Source organism: Paroedura picta, chromosome 8, assembly GCF_049243985.1.
Source record: "Paroedura picta isolate Pp20150507F chromosome 8, Ppicta_v3.0, whole genome shotgun sequence".
Classification (NCBI taxonomy): Eukaryota; Metazoa; Chordata; class Lepidosauria; order Squamata; family Gekkonidae; genus Paroedura; species Paroedura picta.
Genome location: NC_135376.1, coordinates 38,414,839 through 38,432,008, shown reverse-complemented (window position 1 = coordinate 38,432,008; position 17,170 = coordinate 38,414,839). Strand labels below are relative to the sequence as shown.

The 17,170-nt window shown below is 42.7% G+C and overlaps 1 long non-coding RNA gene across 1 annotated transcript in view; it reads left to right on the top strand.

Moving 5' to 3' along the window:
• LOC143843299 (uncharacterized) overlaps positions 1-17,170 on the top strand; it is a 206,810-nt gene that overhangs the window by 47,098 nt on the left and 142,542 nt on the right. The window lies entirely within an intron of this gene.

The window sequence follows — 17,170 nt, the reverse complement described above, 5'->3', positions numbered from 1 at the left end:
GGAATAAAAAGTATTGATCAGGAAGCAAGATCCTTTCTTTAAAAAATAGATGTCTTTTAAGAGTGAATTAAAGTAGCGATAAGAACATACAAGCCTGAAAAATGTACATAAGTCTCAGACTTAATCACAGAAATGCTGTATATTTACTGACAGGGCCTTTTCTGTATATAAAGAAGACCCATTTATCCAATTTATCCATTTATCTGGAAATCAGCTATTGAAATAAGCAACATAGAGTCTTACATGCAAGGGAGTCCAGAGCAATAAATCAGAATTTGTCTGATCTACAAATATAATGACAAGCCTCAACATGCTAATGCAGAGGTGGCTTAATGATGAAATAGAGGTTTCCTGGGGGCTCTACACATGGCTATTGAATGAGGTCTGATGGTATTGCTGTACTGGGGACTCACTCCAATCTTATGAATACACAACCAGAATAACTGGGTTAGAAGAACTAGATAGTATATCATTTGGTGATCTTCACAAACCACAAACAACAAAAAGACTAAATTCAAGTCCTTACTACTAACCAACCAAACTTACCACCCCAGTTCTACCCAAATGCTGAATTGAAGCAACTGCATTGCTAGTTATCTACTATGGCTATATTCATGCTGATTTGGCACCAAGATCCAGGAGGAAATTGCATGTACATAGCTTGGTGGATCTTATTTTTAAGGGGGGGGGGATCTGATTCCAGAAGTTGTTAATGCCTGTTTCAGTATGCCCCATAACTGAATGGCACTGGGGTGAAATAATGGATTTGCTAAACTGCCCTACAATTGTCTGCAGAATTGGGAGTGGCTACCAAGGACAAGATAAGTGCACCCACAACTGATGTACACATTCTCTGCTTTCTAAGGGTGAAGGTGTATGTCTAAAATATGCACATCTCACAATATATTTTGGTTATAGCAATAATATTGCATCCTGCCCCGCGCCCCCCAATTCCATAAAGGTGAGTTAATCTGAGTGAGCTGGGAAGGGCAGGCTATAAGAATTAAAATATTATAATATAGTATTAGTAATGTAATGCCAGTATACTATCCTTATTAGAATTGCAGTCTCAGAGTTTATCTGAGCATAATAGCAGGCATCAACGGTATACGACTCCATGTGTGGGATATCAGCCATTTGAATTCAGCATACATCCAGTCCCTTGCCTCCCTCAATTTGCTGAGGAGATATATTTATCACACATGATTTTTTGGGTTTGTTTCTGATTATCTCTTATTTAAGAAACTTAATTTGTCATGCTAAATATAAAGTAAAATGAAGCATCCATTCTTTCCCCAAAAATAGAACCCCCAAATAACTGAATATTGACTTGTTGGAGATGTTTTTGTGTTAATGAGGAAAGTGGAACAAAAATTGAATTATACAACAGTTTATTCAGCAGTGGGGAGGGGGGTGAAGCAGAGCATGTCTGCCTGTCCTTGATAACATTTTAATAATTTACTAGTGCAAATTTCACACAAGGAATAACTTGTGAGAAAGATGATAGGCATTTTGGAGGCCATAAATAAAGAAATAAGTCAAGAGAAAATAAACAACAGTGTTCCACTGTGAGAGAGGAATTTGGGCAGTGCAGAGTAGTTGGGGCTAGATATGATAAGTTGTCAGTCAGAAGTCCAGTACATACACCATAAGCATGTATGAGCAACAGGCATGGTGTGTGTGTATGTTTTTTTTTGGGGGGGGGGGGAAAGCAGGATTGTAGTTATTGCTCTTGTTTGTTACCTGTATACATAGAGCCTCATTTCACACTAGAGCCTATGCACACATAGAACAAAATGTACATTAATGAGCTGTGTCCTGGCATTTAGGATTAGTTCTTGCCTGGGTTTCCTGATTATGGAAAGACAACCTTTGTATATACAGTTTACATGCATGAAACCTCTGTGCTAATATTAAGCTGAAAACATGCAGGCTGGGGTGGATCCTCTGGGTGCTATCACCTTTCCATGCCCATCTCTGTACATGCTGCTTCTATGGGTACAATGCTACCATCAGTTTGGTTTGGTTGGGCAATTGAAATGGCCTAATGGTACATGTAGTGGGCTGTGGTAAAAAGAAACTCCAAGGTCAACGTGAAGAATGAACCATATTATATCCCTACTGTGTTGAGACAGCTGGCATTATATGAATAATTTCATCTGAAAACTGGTCTGAAGAACTCCAAAGAAAATGTACTGTATGTTCAAAACTCTCAAAAGCCATGTGTTAGAATGTTCTCCCATCAGCACCATGCACATAGGGAGAATGTAGAGCATGCCATATGTTTGTCTTTTATGGGCTGGCTGTTTTGACCTGGAGAAGCATTCTATCATTCACCACTGCTTGAAATCGGAAGGGTTCAACTCACACTACTAACAAGCATGTTCCAGTCTTGCTTTGGTCAATTCAGCCCAACCTAATTTCTGTAATATGAAACTGTTAAATGCCAAGGGAAAGCATGAAATCAGTTGTTGGGAATAGTTTTCAGGTTTCTTCAGTTTGCATGTAAAATCTATGCTAACGAGGCTCCTGAAATTATACTGTTTATGTGTCTAAATATTTAAACCTGAAATAAATTATGCTTAAATTCAAGTTCATCAAAGGGAGGTGGTGATGGTGGTCAGACTATCACATTTAAATTAATCTTATGGGTTAAGTTTAAAACGGCTTTTCTTCAGCTTCATCATGATTGGAAATTTATGTTAAAACCTCAAATTTTAATTAGTTTCAGGTCTAGTTAGTAGCTGGAGGGCCTAAGAGAGCACCATAGCAACTAATAGAAGGGACTTCTATCTAAGGATTATAAGTAGGCCTAAACTGAAATCTTATGGGTGAATTTTTTTGGTATAAAAGGGGGAACTTTTGAGAGGCTCAAAATGAAAGCCCCCCCACCCATTGCTCAGTTACATTCCTGTTTGCTTCTCCTTTTGGCAGTTACTTTGCTACTTTCTCTCTGCTCTCTTACCCACCACCCGTGCTCTCCATCAGTTCCCTTTTTATACCCCCTGTCTTCTATTCCACAAACCTGGCCTCCTTGTTGGCATTCTGCCCTTCTTCCTCCCCACCCAACTACCCAACATGCTCAGCCCTGAAGCCATGTCCTATAGGAGGGTCGGTCTGCCATGGCTGCCATGGTTTTCCATGTCCTTCCTCTGCCACGTCGGTGGGTGGTCCAGGACATCTAGGAGGCATCCTTCCCACTGTGGTGAGTATCATCTGGCATCTTCTAGCTGGATCATGTGCCAGGGTTGCCATTCCTTCGACTGCCAGAAGCGTCACGCGAGGTGCCTTCTTCCTGGCCTGATCTGCAATGTGCTAGGGGAAGGGGCTGGCTTGGGAGGGAGACCAAGGTTGGGTGATCTGGACAGTCAGTTAGATGGCCCCTCAGGTACTTTGGGCCCAGACCGCACATGACCTTGAAGATTAAAACCATACCCTTGAACTTGATCCAGAATCCAACTGGAGCCAGGGCAGTTGTCTGGGAACTGGCCAGATATGGTCCCTCCAAGACGTTCTAGTGAGGACCCATACTGCTGTGTTGCAATTTCTGGATCAGGGACAAGGGCACAGTAATCTATCCTGGAGGTAACCATTGCATGGATCATTATGTAGAACATTTCTATGCCATCTTTCCACCCAATCAGGGTCTCAAGGCAGCAAATAAAAAAACATTAAAATATTTCAAAAAATAAAATGATAAAATAATTAAATAATGTGTATAAATGTATACCACAGGAACCAGAGGGGAGGAGCATTTATTATTTGAGGTATTCCAAATAAGGATGGGTATGAAGTGGAGAAATGCGGTTTATGGCATGCTTGGTTGATGAATGGTGAACCATCATGAATTTTAGGACCAAACAAACTGGTTCATTTCTGGTGATTTGGACAGGTGCAAGTTCAGGAAGATCAGGAGAGCAAAATAGAGGCATCAAAATCACAGGAGAACTTTCCCAGATGCTCCTCAATGATCCATTCCACACAGGCTGTACCGTGCTGCCACTGGGTGTTTCAGCACTGGCAGGCTGTTGTGTCACTTCCTGGATCCATACAGGAGAGCATTTTCCCAGCTGGACCTGGTCTGCCCCAGATTTGTGCTTCCAGATGAGACAGCTAAGGAGACAAGGTTCGGCTGCACTGGGGGTGGCGTGGGCCAATTGTAATTTTTAAGGCTGGGATATTGTGTTATAATGAAGTTCCCCGGGGCATTTTGTGTTCCTTCTGGGATGCCATTGTCACAGCCACAGGTGGGGAGGAGCCGGACCAGGACAGCCCAACTCTTCCCTTCCCCACAGCCATGGCCCAACATAGGCACCATTGGTGCCCGGGGCCATAAAGGGAACATGGATGTATCTGCATTCCCATAGAAGCCTAGTACATTTATCAAGCAGCCATTGAGGACAATGAGGCTTCATTCCTTAGCTGAATCACAGTGTTCAAAGGATGGAGCTACTGAAACGGAGGGAATTCTTATCTTCACAAAAATCAATCATTAGGCCAACACAGAAATCCATAAGCATGCTGGTTTAACCAACAGTTGCAAAATGCAGCAATTAGGTTACTGATGATGCTATTGAAAAAATAGCATTAAGCAAACTAAGGAGAGAGGCTGTGAAATCATTATAGAATTCTGTTTGGATCAGTCCAGGACTAGCCAATGTGAAAGCAAGCAACTGAATGAATAAAGGAAATCTTTCCTGCCAGGCTCATTGTCATTGTTGTCTTTTTAAAGGGAGGGGAGGCTTCTTTGACTGCAGCGAGTAAAATCAGTCTTCATTTTGTTGGCCTCTAGATGGAAGCATTGTTCCACTAGAAGCTGCTTGAGTCGCTGGATGTCATTGTTATTTTTGGCTTGTCACTTAGGTGACCCTTCCTGATTAAATTTGGGGAAAGCGTTGCTTCTTGCACTTAGAATTTTTTTTTAACCTTTTCAGTCCAAGCTTGCTGCTGGGTTTCTGAGCAGTGAGCAGTTCAGAGAGCGAGACACAGGCCAGTGACTGCTCGTTTATAGGGGGCACAAGGGTGCCTCATTTTGGCAATTTCAGCCCTTAAGCACATACACACATGGCATTGAAGCAATGGCTATATTCTACGATTCCCCCCCCCCCATCACAGTTCTCTGCAGAAGCTATGAAACAAAAGCAAGACTGCTGAATATTTTCATGCTGCTTTGAGGTTGAGGGAGAGGAGGCTGGCTGGCAGCTCAGAGAGGGACTGGAGAACAAGGCACACCTTGTTGATAGGTGCTAGTTAGAGCAAGAAGGTTTCCAGAAAGGAATAAAGAACAACAACCAGGCAAGGATCTGGGAAGTAGAACTCATACTACAGCTCAGTCATTTGAACAAAAGATCCAATCGCGAGATTTTTTTTCTCCTGGACTGAAAATGCATTCAGGTTTCAGGTGGAGAATAAAACAAAGAAATACTGGTATTTTGTTTAAAAAACAGAGTACCAGGTTTTGAATAGATTCAGAAGGCAATATAAAGAATACTATGGATTCTTTTCTACTAGAGTCCCCTTGTGCTCCCTAGTCTGCTGATGCAGCAGTGATAATTATGATTCTAAACTATTTTAAATGAGACGGTACTACTTAGAGGGGTGGGATGGAAATCCCCAAAAAATAAATAAAAATAAATAGTAGTGGTAGATTTTATTTACTCCCTTTATTTCCTACCTTTTGCTCCAAATGGCTTACATTATTTTGTGCTCCTCCACTTTCCAACAATCTTGTGAGGCAGATTAGGCTGAGAGTGTGTGGCGAGCACGAGGTATCCCAGCGAGCTTACGGGAGATTGGGGATTTGAACCTGGATCCCTCAACTTGGCTGAATTGGAAGAGAAAACTGGCTGCCTACCATTGTACATGTAGAAGTGCTTGGCATGTATGCACAACTCTCAGCAAAAAACAGCATTCCCAGTCATGCACAGAGGTTCACATGACAAGTGTACATATGGAGGAGCCTGCTGGAGACCTTTGGCCCTACATATATGTGTCACATCAGGGCCTAAGGCACAATCTAGGGTCATGCTACTCTCACAATACCCAATTTGTAACCCAACAAAACAGTCCCTTATATCCTTCAGTCATTGGGGACACAACAGAATGGTCCAGAATCCCCCATGTGACTGGCCCATCTATCATATTTTCCAGCCAGATGAGGCAAAGGTGATAGGAAGAAGGCAAGGAGATTTGAATTGTAGGCTTTGGAAGAAGTGTAGTGACAGAAGGCTGGAGACAGAGAGAGCCACTGAGACGTGAGGAACAAGATTTTCAGGTGGTTTTCAGGCTTTCTGCAAACCCCACTTAAAAGGACTGTGGTCACTTTCAATAGGGCTCGCATTTCAACTCATGAATGAAATTCCTGGTTCAGTTCATTGTTCACTTTACGGTTTGGCCACAAGCTGAATCAGCATGAACTGCATTTACTTAGTTCCTGCCTATACCTAGTGATGAACCTCTCCCTCTTAGAACGAGTTGTCAAGTCTAAGGACTTCATTATGGTGTGTGTGGGGGAGTGGGGATGGGGGTGGCATCCATTCAGCCACAGACAGCTGAATCATGGCAGAGTGACATCACCTGTTTAGTCTACTGAGTTTCAGTTCTTCCATCACAGGAATTTCCCACAGAGCCACTTCTATTCTATGTTGCCCTTGCCTTGTTAAGTAAAGAATGCAACATCATGTGTGCATTTGAGGTAGCAATAGCCATAGCCATCTCAGTCTTCTACGAGTGGAGGCCCTTGTCCTTTCAATCTCCATTAAATGGCAACTGTAGCTCTTGTTTGTTGAATGCCTGGGCACAGCTAAGTCAGGGCAGCATTTGGAGTTCAAATCTGTCTGCTGAGATGTGGTCAGTCCCTGCCTATGAAATGGAAATTGCAGTGCCTTGTCTCAAGGGGTTGTAATGATGATATAATTATTGTTCCATCAGCCTATTGTCTCAGAATCCACATCACCCTACGAGGGGATGGGACAGAGGGCAAGCCCTCAATAGAGAAAATCAGCCAACTTCTGTACTCTGAATGGATACAGCAATCAAGGAGGATATGATCTACAGCCTCTATTTTCCTACTGCTATGCATAACCTTTCTGAGTATGGCTGATTTATAAATGGTAGCATATCCAGAGTATGGTGGTCAGGGCATGAGCCCTGGGTGCCATGGGGGGGGGGGTGCTGGATGCAGCCTCCCTTAGGTCCTTCCAGTATCTATCAGGCAGGAGGGTGGAGGAGGTGTGGAGGAGACATGCAGGGCAGGTAGGCCAGCAGAAGAGACATTGGTGGAGGAAGCACATGGGGTAGGGGGTGATGGCAGAGGAGACATGCAGGAGCATGGCCAGCAAGCAGCCCTGTCTGCCTGGCTCCTATGTTCGCTGGTTGGTTACCTCTACCAGACCCCACACAGGGTCCTTCCCCCCTTCTTTCTTAGCCTCCCCCATCCCCTTCTCAGACTCTCAAGATGAGGAAAGGTAAGACTGTGGAAAGTGAGAAGGCCTCGGCCAGGAACTTACTCACAATTCCCCCCTGTACCCAAAGATATCCTCTCCAGTGGTAATGTGACATCATGTGAGACTATTGTTTCTTTTCCTCCCTTCCCACCCTGCCTCATCGTCTCTTGTGCACTTGGGAGGTGCCACTGTTGGCTGCTTCTTCTTCTCACGCAGGGGGGGGGGGGAGGGATGTGAAGACTATACTATGCTGGGGCCACCTGATGAATTTCTCTCCCTGAGGTGGCCTCAGGCTGGCAAACTGGGAAGTCTTCAGTTGTGCTCCTCCTTAAAGTGTTGCAGCTGAGGGGAGCTGCTGAAAGTTTGGTTGTGGGACCCCCCACTGAGTTTTGCCACTGAAGCAGCTTCAGGCTGGTGAATTTGGGAGTCTTCAGTCATTCTCCTCCTTAAAGCATGTAGGGAGATGCAGGGGGCACGGTGGTTGCTGGTGCTCACTTTGCTCCCTCTCACCAGGCACGGGACCCCAAGAGGACACTAGGAGGCTGCAGCAAAGCACAGCCCAGCAGGTCAGGCAGGGTCAAGCTTTAATTTTGACATTTGGTGGTGTTCCTGCCCCACCAGCAGCCCTATGTCACCATGCTACTGCCCTGGGTGACAAAATGATTAGATGCCCCTCTGTTTACATAGTGCCCGCTGGTAACTGATGAGAGTCGTCCATTTAGACATCCAAGGGGAAAAGCGCTTCTAGATTTTAGAACTGTTCGATTTTTCACGTAATCTGGCATCTTTTCGGGTGGTGATATGTCTAGATGTCAGAATGATGTGTAAGTAATTGAGCTTCTCCATGTGTTCTTTCACTGTATTGAAAAGTTCTTTGGTGTCCCAGTAATAGATCATATCTGGAGAGATCTTGGGATAATGTAGTTTGAGTCCAGCAATTTGTCCCAGGTGGTATAAGATTTATTCTGCTTTACCAGATACATAGTCCCTCAGAGGGAGTCGCTCTTAGAGACTTGAGCCTCCATTTTAAAGCTCTGATCTAAGCTTGAGCTTCAAGGGATTTCAGGCCAACTCCCAACACACATTTAGGGACTCCAGAGGTTTATTGTAGAAATTTCAGTATTGGGTTATCTAAATTTTCATTAACCGTTTCAAGGGTTGTTGTAAGGACAACCAACATTGAGTTTTTAAAGTGCTCTCTGGTCTGGTTGCTTTATATTTCAGATTTATATCATTCTCATGCTCCACCCCCCATATAGCTGATGCTATTTTTCCTTAGGTAGATCTTGTGGGTTAATTTAATGCCAACAGTGTACCTCAGTAGCAGGAAGTAAGTGTATAGAATAGGAAGGGTTGTGATTTTTTGCAGATGCAGATGTAATTCCACCTTGAGAATATTTGACAATGATCTGAAGATCAAAAGGCTACCTGAATTCAAGCACAGGACTGAAAAAGGTTATGCACTGGAAGGAATCCAAAAAATTACCATGCTTGGTGGGCTTGATTAGAAATACTAGGCTCCCCCTCCTGCCTCCTTACCTATTTAGTTAAATTCTGCCTAAGCATCCAATTCCATTACACCTATCTAATTACTGACCAACAATTAAAAGCTAGATCATCACTTGGCATATCTATCATACCTATCTCTGAGTTTTCATTAACTAAGATTTGCCCAGCAGCCAATCCATAAAACGTACATTATAAGGGAATCCTGATAATAGCATGCTATTAGAATCATTAGCATTAAGAAAAGGGAAATCACATATGGCTACTGCCTGATAATATTCAGTATCAAAATCCATTTCACAAAGTTGGATGGGTTGCAATGAATGAGGCAAGGCACTGAATGACTGAGCAGCAAGGCTAAAAATAAATAATGAACAGCATCCTCGCTCACAGAAAAGCCTGCATGCGCGATCAGATCATTACAGCCATAGAACAGCATGTGAGCCAAATATGCCTGGAGGGCCTTTGCCATTGTTTGGAAGCTTGATTGTGCTAGGAAAAAGTGCACAACATGGGATGAATACAGACAACGATTTTCTAAGTTGTAAAGTGCTGCAGTGGGCATACAACTACCAGAGGAGTCTGGAACATGTAATACCCAATGGAGAGGCTCCAGCCATGCCCCAGATTCTCTGAAAAAAAGGCCTCTCCCCATACAGAAAGATGCTAAAGCCTGCTGCTTAAATGGCTGAAGGCATGCATACTTCTTCAAACAGCAAATAATTAACTTACGAAATTCTCATCCACAAGATGCGATGATTGCAATAATCTTAGGTAGCATTAAAAGAGGTTAGATATATTCATGATGGATCTAGCGGTATGTTTGGAGACTGAAATGAAATAGGTTTTCTATACATTTCTCTACTTTAAGGAGCCTTAAAGCAGCTTACAATTGTCTTCCTCTCCTTACAACAGGCACCTTGTGAGGTATTTGTTCAATTTATTCATTCAATTTGTTTGCTTTTTATACCACCCCTCACTTGGCAGTGGGGGAGTAAGTGGTGGGGCTGACAGAATTCTGTGAGACTATGACTAGACATGTGCACAGAAAAAAATTGTGGACTGTTTTGGATTCAGCTGGAATTGATTTGGCTGAATCCAAATCACCCTGAATTGCCCTTTGCTGGGTTGGATGTTGGCTGCCTGAGAAAGCAGGGAGGGCATCTCCGCTACCTGAGAAAGCAGGGAGGTATTTAATGGGTGTACCAAGCAGCTGCATGGTGCACCCTTTAAATGCCTCCTGCCCCCACCTTCTCCGGTGCCGCCTGGGTAGGTGGTGGTGGTGGTGCTCCAAGCAGCTGATCTGTCATGATCAGCTGCTTGGTGCGCCCTTTAAATCCCTCCCCCCAGCCTTCTCAGGCAGCATCCCCACTGCCTGAGAAGGCAGGCGGGAGGCATTTAAAGGGCCTCCCAAGCAGCTGATCATGATGGATCAGTTATTTGGTATGCTTTCTTCCCCCTCAACTCTTCCTTTTTGCTGGCCAAATTACTGAACTGTGATTCAGCCACCGCTGATTCAGCCAGTTTAAAGTACAGGGATGGGCAATTCAGATGGGTTCAAAAAGTACTTGAATCAGCATTGATTCAGGTACATTTCAGCCTATCAAAACTGAAACACTTATCCTGAACTGTGGCCCACAGTTACCTAGCAGGCTTCATATGGAGGAATGGAGAATCAGACCTGATTCCACTAGTCTTAAGGACTATACCACAAAGCCTTGTTGTTCAGAGGCTATGTAAGACTATATGCTGGTGACTTCAGTGGACTTAAAAGGGTGTAACTCTGGCTAGGAATGTTGGCACAGTTTAGATATGCAAAAAGTGAGCAGCACCAGACTGCAAAAAAAAAAAAGTTTAGTTAAAAAAATAGTTTTACTGACTTGTATAGAATTGTATAGAAAGAGAGGAGAGAGAAAGAGCTGTCTAATTGTTCTGTTGTCTTATTCAATCTGTTCTGGAGACAAGCAGGGAAGTATGCTCAAAGGAGCTGGGAGTCTTCTATTGAGCCAATCAGGACATTGGAGGAGATTATTAAAAAAAACATAAGGAAGTTTAGATTCTAACTATGCTGAATACACATCTCCTCTTGTTTCTCCTGGAAGATATTCTTCATATCTCTTTGAATCATGCATATTGTAGATTTTTCATATTCCAACAAAGATTACAAAGGTAGAAGAAATGAAGAAAGAGCAAGTCAGTGGAAATCCGTCCTTGAATCTTACTTCCACACAGTTATATGCCTATCATGCCTTTCCCCAAGTTAATTAGTCTCATGTAGATTTTCTAGACTGGGGATGGCCATAGGTCTACGGGAAAGCCCTGAAAGGGTCTCCAACCTCTTGACTACAAGGACTTTGAGCAGGGCAGAGGGGCACTGGCCTCTCCATCCCTTCTCACTCTTTGCTGGGTACACTGAAGCTTTTATTGCTCCCATGCCTGTAAACTACAGCATAAATAAGAGTCTCTCAAACTAATTCTGTATAATAAAATTCGTTGCAGAATTCTCTGAAGACTCTTAAATTAGATTGGATTTTTTTTCCAGTATGGCTGAGGCTATTGCATTATGTTGCTCCGTTCAGCAGGTTTATGATGGAATTACAGAGGTACAGATTAAAAAACAAACAAACATATAAATGGGGGCACTTGGATAAAAATTTAAAACTTTCAGCAAGTTTTGCAGAGCTTTTAAATGTATTTCTTGATAAACTGAATTAGTCTGAAGGTTTCTTATTTGTTTATATTGTTGGGGCATTTGCATGCAATGTTTAGATCTCAGTGGCTTTTAGTGTTTTTACAGAGGTGTTATTTCCTTAGACAGTTCATTGGGCATACCTGTCCTTGTAACTGTCTCTTTTGGATGGGCAATCTGTAATCTTCTTTTCTTCTACCCACCATCATCAGTCACTCTAGATGAATGTTATCACAGCATATATGCCACAAAAGGTTTTTTGAAATTTATTATCACAATATTTCTCAAATTGAGGTAATGATTGGTAGAACATAAACATACTATCCACATCAACCTTCTTTGGTGAGAGAATGGATTAACTATTTTGGTTGGATAATGTTCCTGTTAGGTACATGTCTACAAAATTACTTTCCTCTTACCTGGCTCACCAACTTCCCATTGCCCACAAAAATGAAACCCGAACACAGTGACAAAATAACTGTCGGATTAGAAGGCAGTCACACACTCCTGAATGTTAGAAACAATTATGCTTTGATTCTCGATATGTCTAATATTCTAACTGGCATGTTCAGATCTTATTTAATACATTTCTGATGCAGTATATTACATAGAGGGCCTAGAGTTTTGAGGAATGTTTCTTATAAGTGCCATCTAGTGAACAAGGCTTTTATGAGCATGTGTAACAGGGACAGCTGCTTCCATACTACCTGTTTATTTACAAAGGACAGATATCACAGCAATTGAAGTATTTTTTGTACATTTTAGGTAACCTCTTGGGTGACAGATACCACTGATGTATCATTTTATAAAATTTCTCTTTAAGACTAGAGCTTAATGTAAATTTAAGACCTTGGTCTACATATTTTCCCATTGTTCCATTTGTATGTCATGCCCAACATTTTTCTTCCACTTTATCATACAATCTTTCACATTCTTACTTGGTCCTTTTCTGTACAAGGCTCATCAAGCCACACTGCTGCCTGGTATATGATCTTTGTCTGGTTGCCACAATGTTTCCCACTACCACACAGGTGGCTTTAAGCCGTTTGCTTCCACATGGGTCAGATGTGGAATGGAAATCGGGAATTCCCTCTGTGTATTTTTGTTTGTTTAGGGTCAATGTCATGTGGCATCAATGCCCATTCAATTTTCAGTCCTACTTTTTCATGTCCAAGGCCACCCGCCCTCAGCATTAAAAAAAAAAAAAACTGGACCAAAATTATGTTGTAATGCAGAACTACTACAACAACCAAGATTAAAAGAGGCTGGTGCTTTTGCCACATGTGTTCCACCCCTCCAGACCAGGAGTTTATGTATCTGGAGTTTAGGTTTCTGAAGAAAGGGTTGATTGCTTAATCACACACACTAAACCCATTCTCGACCACCCCACCCATGCCTGAGAATGACATACCTGGGAAACAACATTAAAGATATTCTCCCCAAAGGGGTGGTTGATGTAGCATGAGAACTGTCCTCATTCATTGTGGAAGCAAGTACATAAAATGAGAGATGCCTACTGTAATGGTGGCAGCAGGGTGTGTGTGTGTGTGTGTGTGTGTGTTTGTTTGTTTTTTGCCATTTTGTGCTATTGGAATTATTGCAGTGCAAATGGACTATTTAAAAAAAACAGGGAAAGGAAGTGACAGATGGGTGGTGGTGGTGGGGAAAGCACAACGCTATAAATTTTAATATAAATAAAATAAACTGTGGGCAAGCTGGATTTTTCAATTCCAGACTCCCCTGCCACATCTTGCAGCATGATGTTCACTGTAGCAAAAAAGGGACTGTGCATTTTACAAGTTTTTCCTTGTCACGGGTCAACTGATGGCCAGAATCATGAGAGTCCTGAAACTGCCATGAACTGGCGTCGACATCATGAGAAAATGGGAAATTGTGGTGGGGACAGCCAAGTGCTCAGCCCTGGCAAATCCCTCATGTGGAAAAGGTCTCTGTCTCAAATTTCAATAAGAGGTTATACGTCTTAGCAGTAATATGTTCATCATTTCTACATAATGAGTTCTTGGGGTACTTGTGGACAATAAACTAAATATTAGCAGACAGTGTGATCCAGCAATAAAGAAAGCAAATGCAGTATTGGGTTGTATAAATATAGGCATCACATCAAAATCACAATATGTCATTGCCCCACCATATACTGCATTGTTCAGACTCCACTTGGTGTAGTGTTTGCAGTTCTGGAGGCCTTACTTCAAAAAGGACATAGACAAAATTGAGAGAGTTCAGAGGAGAGAAACAAGGATGATCTGTGGGCTGGGAACCAAGCCCTAGAAGGAAGTCCTGAGGGATTTGGGAATGTTCTGCCTGGGCAAGAGGAGGCTGAGAGGGGACATGATTGCTGCCTTTAAGTATTTATAAGATTGTCACTTAGAGGAGAGCAGGGAAAAGTTCCTGTAGGAAGCATAGGGTAGGACTCACAGTAATGGGCTTAAGCTACATGTAGAATGATACTGGCTAGATATCAGGACATTTTTTTTTCACAGTCAGTGGAATCAGCTACCTAAGGAAGTGGTGAGCTCCCCCTCACTGGCAGTCTTATTTATTTATTTATATTTATATACCGCCCTCCCCCAGGGCTCAGGGCAGTTTACAGAAAACAGGAGGAGATACAATTAACATATGATAACAGGTAATAGTAATAACAAGATAATAAACAATAACCTTATAAAAAGCGACAGTTATCTTCAAGCAACAGTTGGACAGATACTTATCATGGATGTTTTAGCCCAACGTTTCTCAACTTTTTTACCATTAAGAAACCCCTGAAACATTCTTCAGGCTTCAAGAAACCCCAGAAATGACATGATCATGAAGAATACGTTTGGGAAGCACAGCTATGTACATGTTTATCTGGGGTCCCTTTCCTTCTCAGACCCTTCATTGGCCATATTGGGAGGAGGGCAGGTAAATGTGATCATATATGGTCATATCACCTGATAAATAAATCAGGAATTCATTGAGGTTTCACCCAACTGGCTCTGTGCAAATCCCAGTTTTGGGTTGCTCTGTGCTGTCATAGTGCTAGCATATTTTTAATTGAGTGGGTCTTAGTTGTTGTAAACTGGTCAGGCCATGAAAATCTGTTGCTCAAGATAGGTAGCATTAATCAGCAAACACCAAGGGATCTGGCATGATGGGGGAGGTATTCTGAATAGATCAGCACATGCCCTCGTGGCTTTGGTGTTCAGTAGCCTCTTTTGACCCTGGCAGGAGTTTTGTGCCACATTTAAGGAGATGAAGGATGAAGCTTGGCATTCTTGACACATACGGCTGTGCTGGCAGTGAGAAGAACAACTGGTGGAAGCTCTGGTTAAGATTTGAGCCAGGATGGAACTGTCCCAAAGGCTCAGCCCACCCTCAAAATCAACAGCTTATTTCAGTATGAAGTGATTTAGGTCAGCCATTTAATTAATTTAAATGATATTTAAATAAAAGAGTTGAACATGCACTTGATTGTCTCATGTCATCATGGGGCAGTTGAAGGCCAGATGCCAGGGAAAGGGCAGCCTTGTGCATCCCCTCTGGTGCCTAGCCATTCTGTGTGCTAGAAAGGGGTGGGGGTTGTCATTACTTGAATGGGATAAAAATTGAAGATAAAGGTAAAGAAACCATTTAACATATTTTGTAGCAAAACTGAATGCTACATTGCATTGGCCATTGTGCGACTGAACTGGGAAAACTGAGCATAGATTAAAAATAGCTTGTCATGCAGTTAAATTTCAGGAAAAAGTTTCAGAAATGTGATCTGTGAATCCTAGGCTGAAGGCTGAAGCTTTCCCCAGCTCCATGTCATCAATACTTGGTTCAGACTGTAATGCTGCTCTGACTGCTAGCAATTCTCCCCTCAAGACATGGGAGAGCTCCCCCCCCAGCTGCCCGTATTCAGTACCACTGAGTACCACTGCATGAGAACCTTGGTATATCTGAATAATAATCCAGCCACCAGTTCTTCATGCAAATGAACGAGCATATTCCTGTGCAATCATTATTTTCAGTGGCCTTGCATATGAGATGTTCCCAGTAAGTTATGGCATATCCCTGCAAGCGTTAGCTGAAGATAATCAGCAACAAAGTTAACATGTAAATCAGCTATAAACTGGTTTCTGGTGGCGTATTAGTGTATTAGCCCATCGCGTTGCCCATCTTCCTGTTACTGACTTTATAAACATCATTTGAGGGGTGGGAGATTGTCCTTGGTTGTATGCATCCAATCCTGTAATGTACATTTAATAGCCCGCCATCTATCATCCCTTCTCTTCATTTATTTCCAAGACACATTCTGATTGTTTTGTTTACTGCTTACTGTGTTTATTATTATTTTCATGGAAAAATGTGATGTGATACATTTTGTATGAAGGTCATTGCTTAGTCTCAGTGGATATCCTTTATCCAAGCAGCACTGATTTATAATGAACTCACACCAGCCTCATGCAGCGGGGCCCTTCCTCTTCCACATGGGGGGCCCATTGTAATCTGACATTAGCGGCACGCTGAATAAATAACATTACCCGCCGTAATACTTTGCAATCACTGCAGATGGGGGAAAGGCCACGGCGAAGTGGTTGAGGCCTATCATTTCATCCAGAGGTTAATCTATTGACAATAAACACGGACACAAATGGCACGAGAGCGACACAGTCACAGGTGGTCCTCGAGATGGCATTTGGCAGCCATTGCTTCCCATCTAGCCATGTAAATATTCATGCATACCTCAGGAGATCTCCTCCTACTGGCATTGATCTCAAAAACAAAAGCTGGGAGGCATCAGGCTTCTCTTGGAACAGCTAGACTGAACTGTCACTCTCAAGCACTTTTTTCTTTGCCCTGGCAAGAGCTACTCCCAGCCCAGAGAAATCAATGGCTGCATACTGGTTTGTAAGGAAGAGTCCACATGAATTCATTTTGCAACCCAGAAAACAGTACCTGCATAGATGTACAGTTTTGATCACACATTCAGCTGCTCGTGCGTTGAATGTAATATGAAAATTACTCAATGCATGATCAAGAAAAATCAAGTGTACATTGTACACAAATTGTAAGTGCATTCACTAGTGGCGTGAGCACCCAGTAGTGATGGTGCATCCTCCTGAACCCCGCCCCCCTCGGGGCATTTCCCAAGGCTGTGCTGGCAGCCCTGCAGGGAGGTCAGTGCTACAGAAAGCTGATTTCCTCCACCCATTTGGACCCACCCTTAGCTGCTTCTTTGCTTTTATGGTTATATTGTGAGTTCAGATTGATGTTCCTGCAGGAGCAAGTAGCATAAATATATTAAAACAAAAATATGATGAGGCAAGAAAGTTGCTGTATCTGATCTTTCACCAGCTTTTGTGATGGTTATCAGTAACAGATGCAAGACTACATGTAGGCTATGTGCCTGATTTGTATAATTAGCAAACATTTTGCATCAATATGCAAATTAAACCTGCTAGATTTGAGAAGCCGAAGGACTTCTCCAACACATAAGGCCACTGCTACACCACCCAGTATTACCCAGTTCCTTCCCCTCCCCAGG